Source organism: Rissa tridactyla, chromosome 4 (genome assembly GCF_028500815.1).
Source record: "Rissa tridactyla isolate bRisTri1 chromosome 4, bRisTri1.patW.cur.20221130, whole genome shotgun sequence".
In the NCBI taxonomy this organism is placed as follows: domain Eukaryota; kingdom Metazoa; phylum Chordata; class Aves; order Charadriiformes; family Laridae; genus Rissa; species Rissa tridactyla.
Genome location: NC_071469.1, coordinates 9,717,422 through 9,737,428, shown reverse-complemented (window position 1 = coordinate 9,737,428; position 20,007 = coordinate 9,717,422). Strand labels below are relative to the sequence as shown.

The 20,007-nt window shown below is 38.7% G+C and overlaps 1 long non-coding RNA gene across 3 annotated transcripts in view; it reads right to left on the bottom strand.

Moving 5' to 3' along the window:
• LOC128909060 (uncharacterized) overlaps window positions 1-20,007 on the bottom strand; it is a 33,527-nt gene that overhangs the window by 7,199 nt on the left and 6,321 nt on the right. For 2 of the 3 annotated variants that reach the window (XR_008466212.1, XR_008466210.1), the window contains exon 2: window positions 11,081-11,183. The exons of the other annotated variant lie outside the window; for it this stretch is intronic. This is a non-coding gene — a long non-coding RNA (uncharacterized LOC128909060). The remainder of the gene's footprint in view (window positions 1-11,080; window positions 11,184-20,007) is intronic. 3 annotated transcript variants of the gene reach the window in all.

The following is a 20,007-nucleotide window of genomic DNA, read 5'->3' as shown; positions in this document are numbered from 1 at the left end:
ATATAGTACCAATCTCTCTGAAATCTTCAAATAGTACTTCACTGACATGGGTGGGATCAAGATTTTACTCGGGTATTTTACCGTTTCTTCAAGCACTGATTACACGTGTGTCAACATACCCTCAAAAGCCAGTACTCGGGAGATCAAAATTTACTGAGAAAAGTAAAAAAAATAAACAAAACAAAACGAAACATGAACTGGATTGTTAGCGTGGTTCCATTCAACATTACATGCCAGAAAGACATGGAAATCAGCTTTTTATAGCCTGGCGTGATGACAGCTATTTACTTGTGAATTTAAAAGCAGTATAAATATTTTTGTTTTAATGCATGAAATTTAACTATCAGTCATCAAACATTCTTTACCATTTAAATGCACTTCTTTAGCAGATGCAAATTCATGTATTACTCTAGAAACTAATAACTGTTTCACAGCAGGGTACGAGTAGCTCTTCATTCATTTTTTATTAAATAGTTGTATCTATTACACGTGTGAAAGATTGCTTTAGCTGTTTATGTGAGGCTTTTAAGCCAGAATAGCGTTCCACTCAGCAGATGATACTGAAAAGCACTAGTTTAATTCAATAATTACTTCTTTAACTTTCTCACGTTTCAATTCCAAGCTCAAAATATTATCTTTAATTAAAAATACAATACGGAATTGCCTAGTTATCTAGTTCTTTAACAGTGTACTTCTTAGTATAAGGCACTCTAATCACCGTCTGTAGCCTTTGCACTAAGGGGTGCTTAAAAATGAACTGGTTACTCATGTCTCTTAACTGATTTGCTTTAAATACCTAAGAAAAAAAAATCAGCTCCTAGCTGTATTTCTGATCGGGGATGGAGTATCTTGATTGCAGCAACCTGGTCATTTATCCTTTTCCCCTTTCATTTCAGTAAGCGTATCTTTCAACAGCAGCCTCAGAAATGCCTTCTGGTCTAGCAGACTCTGTTCTCTCATTTCTAGCATCAATTGCGTTTACATTATTTACAATGATTTTATATTGCCTTTTGTACCTTATTACTCTCACTAAGCAACTGTGGAATCAAACTTATTCATTAAAACATCTTTGGCAAAGCTCCTTTCTGAATAACTCTTTTCATTTAGTTTCTTTTAGAGTATAATTTTTAAGGCTTGACATTTATTAGACAAACAATAATGAAGTTGTGAGGCTTCTAAAGTGATTTATTTTTGAGATCTCTTTCTAACCTCTTAATTTAAATCTTAATTTGGAATTAGTTTAACATGAGAAAGTGAAATCTATTTTTCACTCTAATCCTAAATCAATATTAGCTTAGAGAATTTTTTTTCTGAGCTAGAGAGCATATATTTTACCATTAAAAGTAAACTGTGGCAGGGAATGTATCTAATGCTGCTTAAAAGTAATTAATTTCAGTCCACGGAAAACTCACAACCCCTTATTTCCACAAATCACAATGAGAATTCCACTTGCTTTTTTTCCCAGGCACCTTAAAATAATTTTTTTTGTCTCTCTGTAGTCCTTCTCTGTATATTGATCTTGCTTAGTTGGTGCTACCGGGTACCTAGAAAAGAGGGAGTTAGCACACCCCCTAAAAGGTTTGCTTTAGACATCTGTAGAAAGATTGTTCTACCTAAGACACATCAAGCCGGCCCTCAGAACTGATTGAGCTGAAGTATACTGGAAAAAAATCATTATTTAAATGCAATGGTTTGATTACATTCCAACATGTTGACATTATTTATTACAAATATCTACAAAATGACCACACTTTCATGAATCGTTCCCATTTAGTTGAATCAGTCTTTCTCAGTAGAAAACCAGGTTTAATTGGTATTTCACAGAAAAGAATAGTAAATGTTGCAAACTTGAACTTAAGCTATGTGCTAATCAAAATAAAAGCTCTCCTAATATTTTATTCTGTAAGAGAACTTTACAAATATAATCCCATCCCTGGCACTGGGTATGTGCAAATATTGCAAATTGTGTGTTTTGGTTTATGGCTTTGGTGTCATTGTGGGTTGGTTTTTTTTAAAAAAAGGAGTAAAAAAAAGGACTACCTTCCATTGATAGTCACTCCCCTATTACTGAAGTTCTTGAAATGAGTTTGTCTCACTGGTACCTCCCATCCCACAGCAGGGAGTGCTGACTGACAATGCCTCAATCCCCCTTTCTGACCAAGCAATGGCTTGGGAAAACCGTGGTTGCTGCCAATCACGTATTCCTCAATTTGCTCAATTATCTGAAATGCTTCTTATCAGGCTGGGAATGACACCCACCAACGACAGTGGATGTGGGGAGTTGCATCCCACCATCATCTAGAAGACAAACAGAAAGGGAAATACTCATGATCCGGAGGCTTAAGCTCATCTTTCTCTTCCTAGCAGCAAGCTGGTGGGTAGTAATTGTACCACTTTGCCAAAGACTTTTCAATGTTTTTCAAACAGTCCCCTTTGGTCGTGGAATGAGAGGCATACGGTGACAGATTTTGCAGTCACCTGCAGCGTTTCCTCTCACCGATGCCGTTTCAATGCAGAGCTCAACCACCCAGGGATGTGTCCTCAGTAGCTGTGGTGTTGCTTTATGTCCCTGATGGTCCAGCAACACAGCAGGACTGAAAACCAGCCAAGGAATCAAAGAGAAGCAATGGAAAAATCGTGCCATTTTTTTTTCTACCACAAAGCTTTATAGTAAATTCACTTTCCAGTTAAGGGAAAGTGAATTTTCCATAGTGCTCTGTAGTGGTCTGTCAGGAAGCACAAAATTAGCTGTACTATCAGCAAAGTTCTGATTTTCTTTGAATGAGACAATATTAAACTTTACAGTTAGCTCAGCCAACACTGTAGAAATTTAAGATTGTTAAACTTAATCACATTTAATCATTTTTTATCCTGTATTAAGAACACACTTCTCCTGGGCTGCATGATTATTTTTCCATTTCCAGAGCTCTCCCTCCCACACACTGAAAGGTTAAGACCCTTCCCTTTCTCCCAGCGTGCCGTAATTCTGATTGACTCTGGGAAGTGAGGCTTCTACAGCGCAGTTTTGAGCCACCGCCATCACAGCCTCCGGCACAGAGGTGTGCCAGGGCACACGCTGTACTCCAAGTCCACGGAGCTGCCGGAATGGTCCCCGAGGGGACTGTCAGAGAGAAGCCGATTGGAATCATTCTCATCTTTCACAGACACCAACCCGGATCCTGCTTTAGCTTTAGGAATGGGAAGGCTGTAAAGGTACCATTTAATCATCTGCATTCCCCACTTTTCTCTTTCAACTAGCATTCTGGTTTGTCTTTTCCTGCAGGTTTTAGAAACAACTATGATATTCAATTGATTTTCTACTAAAGGGCATTGTATTCTCAGAGTTAAATTTCTATTATAATTACGTTTTATTTTGGTTTGGTCTGGGGACATAACAGCGGCTAACCCAATTCGCTTTTATAGATCATATTAGATGAATCATAGACGAAGATGCTAAGTTTCCTAGGTCATTCAAGGTGAAACAGAATTTCAGATGTAATACTTTCTTATAGAAGAAACAATACTTAGATGAATATTGAACAAATATTTGCAATAAATTCTAACTAACAAATTGCACTGCAGGAGTGGTGAAAACAGAGACGCTCTTCTTCCAGATTTTGTGCTACATGTATCATATCCAACCTGAAGCCTTGCCCTGACATGCACAAAGCATTGTATAACAGTATGAAATCCCAGCGCTGTTGAAACTCTGATTACCACCCACTGAAATGCCCCATTCCTCCCATGCCTTTTTGCATATTTTCCCCCCTAGTTGGTTGAGCCATCTTGTTATAGTCCTGAAGTGTCTGTTTGTTAGTTTCTGTGTCATTTTTGGGGGGTAAAAATTTTTATTTCTAGTAAGAATTTTTATTTGTCCTGTCTTTTTTTTTCTTATTCCTGAAAAATGGCATATTCCCTAGCTAAAAAAAAAAAGTTTAAGATAGAGTGTGAAATAAGGAACACTAATTAGTGAAACAACTTGAACATATGTACTTTAAATTTTTCAAGTGTATGGCTTGAACATATGTACTTTAAATTTTCCAAGTTTGCACTATACATAATCAAAAAAAATCTAGAGTAGAGCAATCTCCTGGGTTATTTTCTACTCATGGTACTACAAAAAACTCATTTTGCAGAAATAAAATCACAGTTTCACCATGTAATGAAAAAGAAGTAGAAAATGAAAGGCTGGCCAGAAATACCAATAACATACGCTCTTTATGAAGCATACTGCAGGAACTATCTCATCTGCATGAATAAGCATTTACTCATCCTTGTTAGCAGATATATATGCCTACTTGTCCTGTAACTTAACATTGAAGGACAAATTAAAAAGATGTAATACATTATGTGCTGAACAAAACAGGAATTATCCATATAAAACGCTTATTATTAAAAAGACTCTTAAGAGAACGCCAACATTGATTTGAATTGACTCCAGGTGTTACTCTGCTTATTATTTGTAAAGTTGTAAGTTAATTCAGTGGCACTTCACTTTGACACAGAAAAGGTATGATGCAAAACTGAAAACAGAGTAATAAACTTTGACAGAAAGAAGACATTAATAAGAGCAACCAATGACAAAATAAACTGTGGATCTAAGCAATGGCTAATCAAACCTAAGAGGATTTACCTAATTAATCCTGTGTTGCGCAGCTATCCAGATTGCTTTTCTGTCCAATCCATATTGTAACTACTCATTACTTACTCTTAGCTTTCTAGAAACAAGTGACATATCACGTAACAAGCTAAACGGTATTACCTATTTTTGAACTGGTTTACTGCACTACTGTGTAAGCAGTTGGCTAATGCACTGCAAAAATAGTTCCAGAGCTCCAAACAGTTTGGAATTAGTTTCTTTTTTAAATCACAAACCAAGCGGTGACAGTAAACATTCATTATTTGGACAGCAACATTTCCCTTTAGAAGGGAACCTCTTTTTTAAAAGAAACTGTGGAAAAAGAACTTTATGTCTGCATACTTCATGTTGGGTTTTGAGTTCACCAAAGAAAACGTACAGGCTAACAAGAAGTGTATTGTCAAAGAAACCCAAATGGTTACAGTTTAAAGGCTGCTCTAATTGATAAATTTAAAATCTCTGACAAAGAAGCTTCAGAATGTGGCAGGTGTGTGTCATGTATAGTTTTACTGTCTAAGTAAAGCAAACATATGAAGAGATTAAAAAAATAGATTAAGTGTTTTATAAGCTACTGCTAGCCTACACTAGCCAGCTGAAGGCTTTAAATAATTTAATCCCTTCAGCAACTGCCAGTCCCAACTGCAATACTGAAACAAGGTCTGAATTCAGTTTGAAACCCAACAGGTGCAGTCTAATACTGCTTCCTTAATTCAGCTACTGATCTATGTTTATGCTTGTAGAGGACAGCATATTCTTAAATTCACCATGGCATTAATTAAATTAGTCTAAGTGCCTCTTGTTTTATCCCATCTTCTACTATCAAATTTACCTCAGACTGTACTCTGTTTCTTTCCCCTCCCCTCTAGAAATGCTCTTCGTGCCAGATGGAAGACAAAGAGTTCTCAAAAAGCTTTTAAAATAGATTTTTCTTTATATATAACTTTTATAAAAATACAAAATAAGCCAGGGAAACTGACCAATATAAAACATTTAATACTGATTTTATTAGCTTGAATTTTAATATTTAGAAGTGGAAGGAGGTATATAAAGTTAATGGCAAGAAAGTCTCTAATGGCATATCACCACTTATACTCTGACTTTTCTTTGAATAAACCAGGCAATTTAAGTTACACCTGACACAAATAAGCTACTTCTCATTTTTATATGCTAGTTATTTTTACCAACATTTGCCAGCAGCACAAACTAATGGATATTGCCAAAAATAATAATTCACCAGAAATAAAGTCAAAGTAGAAAAGCAGCACTAGTATGAAGCTTCTACCAACAGTAACAGGGATGGGGGGTTTCCCCCCTTCTCTTTCAAGTCAGGGACAGCTTAAAGCACAGGGAAATCCTGCTCAGTATCCTACTTCCCACTGAAGTTTAAAGGCTAACCTATATTTTCCTCCAGTCACAGGATAAGAGAAGAGGAAGCTTCCCACCACCTTACTTCTTTCACTCTGCCAACAGAGCTGGAAGATGAGACAATTCAAGGCACGACTTTGCCTTTCTTGCAGCCTGGAGCATGCTCGTACTTGGGATGCATATGGAGAATTTTCTCTCTCAAGCAACTAAGCACCATGTCTGGCATATGCAAATGAGAGGATAGCATTACCTTTTAATGCAAACTTAATTCAAAAATTTTGCATGCCAAAGTAGTAAGGCAGTGGAGTAATGAAGCCAGCTCAGATAGCAGATCATAATTCAATATCATTCAATCAATCCTATAACATGCCGTGCAAGCGACATGCAGGTTTATGAAAATGAAAACAGATTAAATGTACACTAAACCAAAATATTTTCTTAAATCCCAAGCTGCTCAAGATAGTAATACCTAGGTAAAAAGCGCTAAGATTGTCATCCATAAAAAAATGTCTTGCAACTACAACAAAAAGTGAACTCTGGTGCACCAGCACAGATTTGAATTTCCAATAATTCTATCAGCATGTGGACAAACGATACTCTTAAGCATATTAAGAATATCTTTGAAATCACAGAGAACATAATTATTTCCACAGTTTTGTATATATGGAATGCAACCTACAACTATTAACCAACAACTATTACTTTGATTATGTGAAATGATACAGGCACCATCCGTTCTCTATTTTAAAACTGAATGTATTGAATTGCACATTTTTGTTTCATAATTCATCTTAATGTTCATGCAATACAGTTTTATTAACATTTACAATGTGTTCACTGATCACACTTGTACTTCAAAGCACTAAATGAATGAATTTTTGGAGCACAGAGCAACGCAAAGTGAATTCAGATCTAGTGATATGGCTCTACCGCTTAGTTTACACAAACCTGAAATTTAAAATTCAGGTTCAAAATTACAGGATTATGACTTTGGAAAGGATAAGTCAAGAGGGGAAAAAATCTACAAAAGACAGATTGTACAAAGGCTCAGTCAGTGATACTATCTGTATTCTATTAACAAAGCCTAGTTTTAATTCAGAAATCCCTATATATCAAGTAACTTACAATATATACGGTATATAATTTTATCCCTTTCAAAATGTATTTATGTGAACAACTTTTAGTTACATGAATAATCACTGCCTAAGAATTCCCAGTGTGTTCTTCTGGGATTAAGAGTTTGCAGAATCAGGCCTTTGTTAAGTATTTAATAAACATGATGCTAACTGCTCAAAAAAAACCCAACAAAACGATCCCAATCCAAAAAACCATAGCATTGCAGTGGTAAAATACTATACTACTCCATAGAGTTTTGGTGGAAAAGTACTGCTTTTATGAAGACACTCACTCCCAGAGATAGCTGGGATGGGGAGGTGTATGAAAGCTACCATGATATAGACCTAGAAACTAAAGCAGTTAGCCAGACATCCAAAAGATCTCAAAATAATAATAAATAGTGGGTTAGTTTAAATTCCATTCTGTGTTCATAAAGTTCACTTCTTTGTTCTCTTTTCTAAAACAGTTGCTCAATAAAAAACCCAACACCCAATTAAACTAAACTTATAACGTATTTTTCAAGAAGAGCAAGATTTAGAAAAAAAACACCAGCTGCTGTGAAACTGAGAAGAGACTCCTAAGGCTTGCCACTTCTGATCAGAAGGCACTGCAGCCTTTCCCTTCTGTGTTCTGTAGAGACTGAAATGGGGGATAGAGTCATCTTAGTCCTCTTGCCTATCCCCTTTCTGGCAACATTTGTCCCCAGGTGTACACACGTAAAAGGAGAAATTAATACACTTTTTCTTGCCTACTTGTTGTGTGAAGGGTACACGAAGCTCCTGGTAGCTCTTATACCTCCTGATGCACAAAAGCTGGGCAAAGTCTGGCCTCTCATCGAAAGCAGCGTTCCAAATCCATTTTTCTTTCTGTTAAGTTACTTCTGCTTTATTTTGTTGTTGATTTGTCTGCCGAAGAGTACTGATAGAAGACAGAAAACAGGACTACTTGCTAGAGGCAAGGACGATCCCGAAAGACACAGTCTAACTTTTCCTCAAAGTTCCATCAAGGAATTACTGACTTGCAAGGAATTACTTTCTGCTGATTCTGGGAAAACTCAGAGAGGCTGCCAAGCTATCATGATACAGCAATGCGGACGTACATCCAAAACATCTCCCATGCATGCTGCTTTGCTATATTGCATAATAATGTAAGTATCCTTTTATCGTATCAGCATTATTTCATGACAGCCATTGTCTTATTACCTAATCTGGAATTGTTTAGTGGCAATAAGGTCCTCTGGCCCTCATCGTTCCTTGGATGAGTAACAATTGGTCTCTCTTCAGTCTTTACCTGGAAGGCAACACAGCCTAAGAAGAGTTAGAGCAAGTTAAGGTTACACTGGTGGGAATGCCCTGCGCACTGTTGTACTCCGTCTCTCTTGGACCCATTTCTCAGTATTTTGGACTGTAAAATTTCTACGGGAGCAGACAAGACTTTAGAGATTCCCAATCTCATGACAGATTTTTGCCACAAACCAAAGGGCAGCTCCAAATTGCCAAATAACGTTTGCCTTTGTACAGCATCTTTTTTCAAAGCCTGCAAATAATGTTTCAAATGCACATTCATGTATTTTAGTGGACAGAATTTGGCAGAGAAGCACAGTGTAGAGAAATCTAGCCCTGCCCTGCTTGTGCCAATGTGAACTTGATCACTAGTTCTTTGAAGTGAAAGTGTCCACTATACCCCTGTAAAAAATGTACTTATTATACAGGTTAATTAATAGCCTTGGTTTATGGACACTGGAAATAAGATTAGTAACTCACTTATTCTGTTTGGGTTCCATCCTATGCCCAGTCACCTCAGCATGACTGTCTGCATCTACTCACGTAAATGATAGGACTAACATCTGTCAGCTGCAGTTTCTTTTTCCACCCCCTCCAGAGGAGGAAAAGTTAATGTTAAAAGAATACCTCTTGCGCTTGGGAAAGAAAGTGGTTAGCTTTGTGTTAGTTCTTCGTTACAGTGAGAGCTAATTCCAATGGCAAGTAGTAGCCCCTCTGTTGTCAAGTGACTGTAAGTGATAAATAGTAAGTGATACACAGAATGTAAGCAGTGGTCTACATCTACTGCATTACTGCAACAAAAGGTATTACACCAAAGATTAACCTAAGCTGTGCAACTTTGCATGTTGGCGTGGGTCTGGAGCCTATAACTCTTAGTCACGATTGATAGATGGATGATGCAGTACACGCAGGATGTGTATTTGCTCATTAGACTTTCTTCGGGAATGAAGTATTGATTCTGTGAGCTAACCCTCCCCACAAAAACCCTTACAGTTTCCTCTCATCATGACAGACCTCACCAGACAGTTACTACATATGTAATTTTCAGCAGCTGACCAGTATAGAACACACTCCATACAAACACATGTGTGACCACTCTGAATCTCTCCTGAGACCCACCACAAAGCGGCCACATGGCTTTTGTGAGCACTTTCCTCTCAGTCCAGCCAAGCCCACCTACCATGCAGCAAGCAGCGCAGTCCTGCTAAGAAACTAGCACAGAGAGAAGATTTTTCTAGAAGAAGTCTTGGTCACTTGCAAAGTGTGGCAGGGTAAGGTAAACTTCCAATGCTTCAAACGTAACTTCACAAGTATCCTTACTATTATTAGTACTTAAGAGTATTATTTTCCTCCCCCTCTCCCCAGTTTTTCCTTCAAGCTCATTTTCTAATTTTTCCTCTTCAGCATTTGTACTCAATTCTATTTCAAGTTGCGTGTGTAGGGTTTTAATTATCTTCTATTTTGGGGCATTAAAAGATTGTGAATCATCCCACCTTCTGGGAGATTAGTAAATCCAGTGATTACCAAGAAAAATGCTGCTCAATACCTATTATCCATGTTAATTATTCAATTAAAAAGTATGCTGGAGCCATCAGCAGGACACTTCCATTTCACGGCTGAATAGAAGAAAAAAAATCTTTCAAAATTGCTCTAAAGCAATTATTTCAAAACTTGTTTTTCAGAGCTAATCTTTCTCCTGTACCTACATGCTGGTACAATAAAAGCTGCGCATGGAGGTCAATGGATGAAGCAGCCCATGCAGAAATCATTCAGTAGATACAGAGGCTTTTCTTGGACACCCCCCTAAGACGAAGCCCTCATTCGCACCCATTTTTTTTTCCCTTTCTGCATGTGTTTTGAGTAGATTACATTTTGTTTCTGCCTAACCTTTTTAGACACAAGGATGCTGCCATATCCGTTAGTATCCTGGGACCCTTCCTAATCAAGCTTAGGACCATCAAGTAATTCAGAGTCTTTAAAGTGACTTCTCTTTCTAGCACTTCCTGTGCTTCAAACTTTATTTTTCTTCCATTTTTTAATCTTGATTTTGCATTCAGAGTGCCTATGTGCCATCTTATCATCTGGCTACAAGCCTGAAATGAGTTGACTGACTAAGCTGGCGAGGAAACCGGACAGCAGGTGGAAGAGCAGCCTGGGATGGAGCCCTTTCCTAACTGGTATTTACACCACAGCCAAAGCACTCACTGAAATATGGTTCCTCCCAGGTCTTTCAAGCTGGTCTTAAATTCATATATGCCCTCATACTTCATCACCATGGCAAATTAAGCTACTCCAAGACTCCTCCAAATCCTACTAACAAAAACCTGGGTGCATTTCAAAGGAACCTTTCATTTCTGGGATCTGTTTGTGGCACCTGTGGAACAAGTGTTAGGCAACATACAGTAATTTGCCAAAACAAGTAATTTTGAAATTAGCTAACCCAACAAGCACCACTACATGAAGATCTCACATTACCTGTCTGAGGTTGCCATTATCAGAACATTTAGCCACTATAAATAAAGATGCTCCAGAAATCAGAATTTGAGCAGAAAATACACCTGGATGTATACCTGTGTCAGGCAACAACTTGCAAGGCTCACCTGCCTTTTATACTTTCAGAAGGATTTTCAAGAGGACTTTCAAATGGAGGCCACCATAGAACAGTATCTACACATACCCTGCTTCATGGAAAGATAGGAGCAAATAGGCTTTTTCCAAGAGATGGTGTATGCAGGAAGCCCGTCAGTGCCTTGTAATTCCAGTTACGGTCTCCGTCCATCCTACCAGCGAAAGCAACATGGATGTTAACATACAAAACTGACTCTGGGGAACAAAGCAGATAAATGGTAGTCAGCTGTGCATGATGCAAATGAATGGGTCAGGGATTACTGTTAAAGGGGCCCATCATACATATTTGTACATATATTTTTATACATACATATATAAATACACACATGCTTTAAAATGTGAAACAAGGGTGAATACATAAGCTTCAGACTTTCTATTTTCAGGTGCATTAACATCTGCTGTACAGACACAAAAAGCCAAAAAGGTTAGACAAACAACTATATGCAACTTATGACTTAATATGAGAGAACTGTGTCTGCTGCCTGTCTCTAGGGACTGTTCTTTCATTTGGGGCTAACTGAAAAGTTTTCTGCTTCCTGTCTATTTCTAGCTAAATGTAAAAGCTGTGACTTCAGCAGACTACTTCAACTATCACAACGGTGCTTGTTGAGAACAACATAGTCGTATCCTTCGTTGGGCTGCTCCACACCTTCATGCAGCTAGCACGGACAAAACACTAGTGCTCCATGGAGAAATTTCTGCATATAAAGTAGAGAAATTACTCTTCCCAGTCCAACCTGGGAATGATTCTGCTCAACCTTCAGTACCAGACTTGACAGGTGAGAAGACTGCCATTTGGTAAAGCCACTCGCCCATCAGCTTCATGCAGGCACAGGTCAGCTGATGAGCAGCATTTCTATTCTCTCCTACCCAAACCAGGGCAGAGGAAAGTAACATAAAATCCAAATAAATATTTAAAAAAAACCTTTAAGCATTCTTTTTACATTACAATTCCCATCACCATTTGCTTTTCTCAGTTGCTTAACTTAAAATAAAATTTGTAAAAAGGCAATTTTCAATCCAGAGTCACTGAGTATGTAGACGCCTGACACACCCCAGTGACTTGTTTTTGCGGGAGTTGCACAGTAGTCCTTGTGTTGCCTCAGTAACAACTCCTACACTAGGATACTTGAGGAAACCAGGGCACAATTTAATGAGTACCGTGGCACGTACTCTGTAGTCCTAAAGCTACCTCAGTGGTGTCTGGGAGGAGACTGTTTACTTCTTACCTTGACATTAACAAAGAGAATATGAAATAGACTCTGTCACTCATGACACATGCAAATCCCAGTGCTTTGCAGAACGATGTGACACAGCTACTGACACAAATGATACCAGAGAAATGACCAAAGTACATGTATTAGGTTTGGAGTTTGTTCCGAAAAACCTCCTTTTAAAAAAAAAAAAAAAATCCTGTCTGAATGAAATTTGTTAAATCAGATGTTCTGTAAGGAAGAAAAGACAGATAAAATTAAATAAAGGGGAAAAAAAAAAAAGAAAAAAAAAGAAAAGAAAGTCCTATGAGCCTGTAGAGAGAATAGGGAAGATCCTGCAAGGAAAGTAGCCCAGCTCAGCATCAACTAGACTAGTGAAGTTTTACAGTTCTCAAACTACATTCTGGATTTCCTATGCTGATTTGCTAATGGAGCTAGCCTAGAGTAAAGAAGAACTGGTGAGCTGCAAGCGTACTGTTGGTAGCAAAGACAGCCGTGAAAAAAGCAGGATGGGTGCTTCATCAATAGCAGAGATGGATATGACAGGATTCGCAAAAGCTGGTTAGGAAAGTTTAAGAAGCAAGCAAGTAAACAAGTTAAAATGTCTTTTTCTGGTTTTACCTTTTTGCTCTTCGTAATTGGAACCTTGTTTATAAAAGCAGTTTACTTCTCCCCCTACTCAAACAGCCTAGAGGTGCCATACCATCGGGATGGAATGCCTTCCCCCCGCCTTTTTCTTTTCTGGTCAGAAAACAGGCAGAGGATGCAGGCCAGGGAGACAATTCAATAATGATGTAGTGATTTTTTTTCAAATATAGCCAGTTCCTAAAAGGATTTGAAGGGTCAATAGGTGTCAAAAATACAATTTTCTCTGGAACAACTACAGCACCTCTTCACATTTTTATAGTAATTGTTAGGGACAACAGGACATTTTTCTTGCAATTATGGGACACGTGCAACGGTCTATAGGATCTGACAGATCTGATGTGCAGAAAAGAGCATTGCTCTCAGAACATGATGGTTACCTCAAATATTCTATAACCCCATATTGCAGCCAAAGCTCTGCAAATTACCACAAGTGATTCTCTAAAGCAGTCCAGTAGTAAGATCTTTGTGAGCTGTACAGTTAACTTCTCTAGGATCAGAATTTAATCCAAAAATAAGGACAATCTGAGAAGAAAGAAGGATCCAACAGTCAATATGAAATAATAGCCTTGTGGAAAGCACAGACTCTCCAGATGGTGGGTTTGGACTTTTTCTGCCTTTGGTTATGGCGACCTCAGGTCTGGCTGTTGTTTATTTTTATAGTATTTTTCAAATTACACTCCAATTTTAAGCATTCATTACTCTTTAATTAGAAATGGATTTGACTGTAAATGTCAGTGCTGGTTCAAGAGGGCCTACAGCTTGAAAGAGGGAATTCCTTACATACAGAGAGACAGGCTTTGACACATTGAATATTTTATTATTTATTTATTACTTTTGAAGCTTTGTATTTACAAGTTTTTATTTACAAAACTGGATAAAGGGGTGTGTGTGATTACTCTTTCCTACAGAAATAACTTTGTGAACTGGTAATGCTCCCTCAAGCATTTGGTATCTGCTTTAGCCTGTGGCAGGTTTCGTTCACACACATTTTGACGCTGCATTCTAAACATTCTTTCAGACATTTTTTTCGGTATGTGCCCTTTTTTAATAGAAACAAACTGCATTAGTCCCTAAAAAGAACTACTCAGGTGGCCAACTAATGAGATTACCTCTTTACCCCTAGTAAAAAAATCTGGGCAACTCTTCTAAAGGGTAGTCTATAGTTATTTAAAAGTACTGACTACAGAAAAGTAACATAAACTTTCCCTGCTTTTCATCATTTTACAAGTGCCTAAGTATTTCTTTACCATTTTATTCTCGGAATAATGGGAAAAGGTATTTACTTTCTGAAATACAAAAGGAATTGCTTTAATTGTATCCTACATATTAAAATAATCATTTGTGTATTCAGAAAAAATATTATTCCTAATGTAAAAGGTAAAATAGTTTCCCTTAAAATAGTGTTTTATTCCTCCTTCTTACATTATTGGAATTTCACAGTCATTTGCTGTTCACTGTCACTCAAACGTTTTACTGAAATAGATGGCAATGCTACCAGAAAGCTGTCAGATGGCTCTGAAACAACATGCCATATCACCTTAGATCTATGTGACTTATGTCGCACGTTTGGTAACAGTTCCATTTATTTTCTATAACCCTAAGACAAATACCCAAAATATTAGAAAAATGTACAAGCAATGCCCTGAGTACACAGCAACAACAGCATCAGCCCACACAGCTCCTAAGGCCTGTCTGAACTAAAATGTATTTTAACATTATGAAATATTTTAAACAGATTTAGAAAAAAAAAAATATTCAGGGCTGAAATTCCCTTTTCACTCAGATGCCTTATATCTGGGGTTTATAAATGCCTTTGTTTATGTTGTTACCATCATGCACTATATGGCCTCCCTTTTAATACAAGTTAAATACAAAAATCAGTATGAATGAAATACAGCTGGGAAAGAGAAAGGGCAGTTGTTTCCTCAATTTTATATATGCATGTCTTTCAGCTTTTCTAAAGCTGCTGTCTTTCAGCTTTTCTAAACACAACTACAGCCTTTGATGAGCAAATAATGTACGAGACACTACTACATGTCAGCCTTCAGTCTAATCACATATGCACACTGTCATCAGTTACTCCCTAAATGTTTGTCTTAGAATCATAGAACCATAGGGTTGGAAGGGACCTCTGGAGATCATCTAGTCCAACCCCCTGCCAGAGAAGTGTCACCCAGAGCAGGCTGCACAGGAACGCATCCAGGCGGGTTTTGAATGTCTCCAGAGACGGAGACTCTACCACCTCTCTGGGCAGCCTGTTCCAGTGCTCTGCCACCCTCAAAGGAAAGAAGTTCCTCCTCATGTTGAGGTGGAACTTCCTATGCTCAAGTTTGTGCCCATTACCTCTTGGCCTGTTGCCGGGCACCACTGAAAAGAGCCTGGCCCCATCCTCCCAACACCCACCCTTTAAGTATTTATAAGCATTGATAAGGTACCCCCTCAGCCATCTTTTTTCCAGACTGAAGAGACCCAAATCCCTCAGCCTTTCTTCATCAGAGAGATGTTCCAGTCCCCTAATCATCTTGGTAGCCCTTTGCTGCACCCTCCCCAGCAGTTCCCTTCCCTTGAACCGGGGAGCCCAGAACTGGACACAGTACTCCAGGGGCGGCCTCACCAAGGCAGAGTAGAGGGGGAGGATGACCTCCCTCGACCTGCTGGCCACACTCTTCTTGATGCAGCCCAGGATGCTATTGGCCTTCGTGGCCACAAGGGCACATTGCTGGCTCATGGTCATCCTGTTGCCCACCAGGGCTCCCAGGTCTCTTTCAGCTGAGCTGCTCCCCAACCTGTACTGGTGCATGGCGTTACTCCTCCCCAGGGGCAGCACCCTACACTTGCCCTTGTTGAATTTCATAAGGTTCCTCTTTGCCCAACTCTCCAACCTGTCCAGATCTCTCTGTATGGCGGCACAGCCTTCTGGTGTGTCAGCCACCCCCCCCAGCTTTGTGTCATCAGCAAACTTGCTGAGGGTGCACTCTATCCCCTCGTCCAGGTCATTGATGAATATATTGAAGAGGACTGGACCCCGTACTGACCCCTGGGGAACACCACTCGTCACTGACCTCCAACTAGACTCTGTGCCCCTAATCACTACCCTCTGAGCTCTGTCTTTCAACCAGTTATCTATCCACCTTATTGTCCATTCATCTAACCCACTCTTCCTAAGCTTCCCTATGAGGATGCTGTGGGAGACCGTGTCGAACGCCTTGCTTAAGTCAAGGTAGACCACATCTGCCGGCCTCCCCTCATCTATCCATCCAGTCATGCCATCATAGAAGGCTATCAGATTAGTCAGACATGTGTCTTCAGTGTGGGAACCAAGCAGCAAGTTATCACACGCTTTTCAACAAGTTTTGTCTATCCCTCCATAATACCACGCCATTGCTGATAAGTTTCCACGCTGCTTCCATGCCCTCGCTCCCACCAGCCTCAAATAGAGCTGCCTGGCTCTGTATGCCAAGACACGCAGGACCACAGCATACCACCTTATTTCTTGCTTGCACCCAAAAGAAATTAAGGATAACTTCTGTGTTAATCTCCAGGATCATGGGATAAAGGAGGCCCCTGAAATTAATTTCTTAGTTGTAACAAAGTTAACGTAGGGGTAATCTGTTACAGGACATAGAAATTGATTCTGTTTTCTGTAATTACTAAGATAGAGCCCTGTTGCTCTTTAGGCATGCAACATTTCTGCAAGAAGATAGCAATGGGAGTTTCAGAAGCTGTTTTAGAAATGAAGTCCACAAAAGCATTAGCAGCAACTTTGTCAGACTGCACTGACACAGATCCATGGGCTGAACTGGTTCTGTTCTGACAGACCAGTGATTCTTAAATAGGTTGTATTTCGCTCAGGAACAGAGAACATACTGCAGAAAGCACATTTTGACGTTTAAGCCACAGTAGGTCCAGAGCTTTTCATATGCATACAGCTTTCTGAGAAAGTTCCCTGGTACTTCCAGCATCCAAATGATAGCCCAAAGGCACGTTTCTACCATTCCGTGAAAACAACTACTGCTAAATCATTTCAGATCTGCTGGCAATATGCTTAAAACTGGGAGAGCTACAGTTGTTGCAATGGGTGCTTGTATTTACAAAGTAATTAGCATTGACAATATTCCCAATCCTAGTGTCACGTTTGAGTGGACGGCATTCCCAAACTGTGCTGAGATACAATATGTGCATCCTTCTGTGCTCATAATTTCTAACGATTTACAGAAATAAAAAGGAAAGTTGTGGGATTCATTCATTTTGGATCAAATTTGCATTGCAATTCTGATTTTCATACAGTGTAACGATGTGTACTTCTGACACACAGCAGCTCTTTCACCATTGCTTCAAGGAACAAAACCAGGATAAATGACTGCACAAAGACTGGAAATGGAAAGAATGAATGACAAGAAATAAAGGTAGATCATTTCTAGACAAGGAGCAAACAAATACAATAAAAAAAAATAGTATACTGATTTTTGTGTTAAATCATCGCAGCATTATTATGTTTTGGGTAATTTTACATATACATACACATACACATATATGCATCTACAATTTTAGTAATATATGATAAGAACTTCTTCATGGCCTGTCTTGTAGCTCACCATTGAGGGTTTTAACTGCTTCGCTGTATAGCAATAGCAACTCACAAACAGTATGTGACAACGTGTACCATAATCAGGGAGGAATTTTCCCCACGAATTGTCCCCAGACAGTCTTTGGAAAGTTACTACTTGGAACAAGAACTAATACATAAGCATGACATTCCCTTTTCTGCCTCATTGACCTGGGTAAGCTAATAAAATGAAATGACTGTTCCAGAATAAACGCTCATCCATGTATTATTATTTAAAAACTGACAAAATAACACAAGGAAAAAAAATAACAAATGCATGAATGCAATATGAAATTAACCGTAATGTAAGCTTTAAGTATAATCAATATGTAATTAGAGCTGTATGGAAGAGGCAATACTTTTCAGACTGTTGACCTGAAGGGTATCTTTTCTTATATTTAGGCTGAGACATTTCTTTTAACTGAGATTTCAAAGTGCAGTGTTATGCTATTTTAGAAATACAAAACCAAAGCAAATTCTGCTATAGCACGTGGTGGTTGAGCTGAGGTATCATGACTGAGGTTCAAATGAAATAACTTCACTGCTAACTACAAGCTAATAAAGAGAATGCAAAAGCACTTCCTTACCTTTGTGTCCCTATTAATTTACTAAAAAATACCACATGCTAACACTTGGAATCACTGTTTTACTAGAGAACACAGCTCTGTTAACATGAAGTCCAACTTCTCGTGGAAAAGGACCCCGGCATCGTAAATTAACATTAAATGCAAATTTAACTGCCTGCTTGTCTGATCTGATCACCATGGTACCCAGATGCTTTATAGATAAATACAGGAACATAATCCTTAATTCAAAGAGCGCACAATCTGCCAAGGTAAATTTACACAGGGGTAAACTCAAAGGGAGCTGTTATTTCAAGTGCAGCTTGCAGGTCTAATCTGGAGTAGGTAACATCACCAGTATAGGAGATTTGCACTGAGGTCAGAAACATTAGTTATTTCTTCAAAATAAACTTTGATAACCATAAACTCTGACAATAGCTGCATGAGAGACAGAAGTGTAGCTTAAGGTGGGACACACAGGACAGTCCCAATAGGTTTTGAAGGTGAACTGAGGCAAAGAAAATTTTGTGGATCAAGCTGTACATCATGAATGCAGAAGGAGAGGGTGATTGCTATTCCAGGACCATGAGAGTACTGGCATTTCCAAGATTTGTAACTCAAGCTTGCCTAAAATAAGGAGATTAAAACAACCCTAAACTTTGGTTTCTTTCACATTGCTTCTAGGTTTCTGAGAGTTTGCGATATACTGGGATCATACAAACAAGCTTTGTTTCGTAACAGAAGGAAACTAACTTAGAAGAAAGAAAGATTGATTGATTCTTATGTAAACCCTTGTTTCCTGGAGCTGAGCTTTCAAATAAAACATCAAATACTATAGTTGCATAGCAACCTCCCCACCCCCATTACAGGTGGACTGGTTGGCCAGTTCCACCTTTCCTGTTTCTCTAGGCTGCACAAACACAGCGCTTGAATAGGTAGGATTTATGTCAGCAGGGTGAACTTCCTCATTTGTGGACAACTTGTATTAAAGAAAACAAGAGTTCTACCCAAAACAGCCTGAGGTGGAAACCTGTGATGTTCTGAGTTTATGTATTCCAATATATTATGAAAATGAATAGCATCTAATGTCTTATATAAACTTACTTTTACACCCTCATCTTACATTGATTGGATTATTCAGATAGATAGAGGGCATTTTCAGTGCAAGCAACACTATGCTTAGTAGTCAATTTTTATTTGCTGTTAATCACTAACATTTTTGGAAGCATTCCAGTATTATATCAGATAATCACCATTAACACTAAATTTTGTATCACTGATCGTGAGAAATAACTGCAATCAACACTTTTAAAAGCTTTGTCTGCGTATTTACAACCAGAGTAAGCATATACTAGAAAAAAACCAAGAGGAATACTGGTATGCAAAAGCATGCAACCCCAATTACAAATGAGTATGTTCCACCCCACCTCACTTTGTTCTCTTTTTTTGTTTGTTGATGACTGCTATGCTAAATACTGGCAAGTTCGCCCTTTGATTTCCAATCATCCTTTGATGCCTCTATTTTCCTTCCGTATGTTTCTACTTTCTGCCCTTATTATTACCTTCGAGTATTAATACCCTTAAAACCAGGATGCGCGTGACTTTTTCTAAAATAAAGTTAAAATACTTTAAAAATGATTAATTGTTGCAAGCTGTGACTCATAGTAAGATTCATAGAAAGCTACTTCTGATGTCAAACAGTAATGTGGCAGGAAAAAGTCCTGTAATCTAGACATAAAAAGAACCGAAATTACTGCCATGCCATTTTCTCTGTTGGGTGGCCGCCAGGTACGTGCTGCTTGTCCCCTCGCTGGGCTTCCAGCCGAGCCAGAGTGGTGTTTGTCTGCCACCTCCCGGGTGAGTCACAGTGCGGGGGACACAGAGTGGTGACAGGCAACAGGGACGGGCCGCAAGAAGAGATCTAGCCAGGGTAGTGATCATGAAA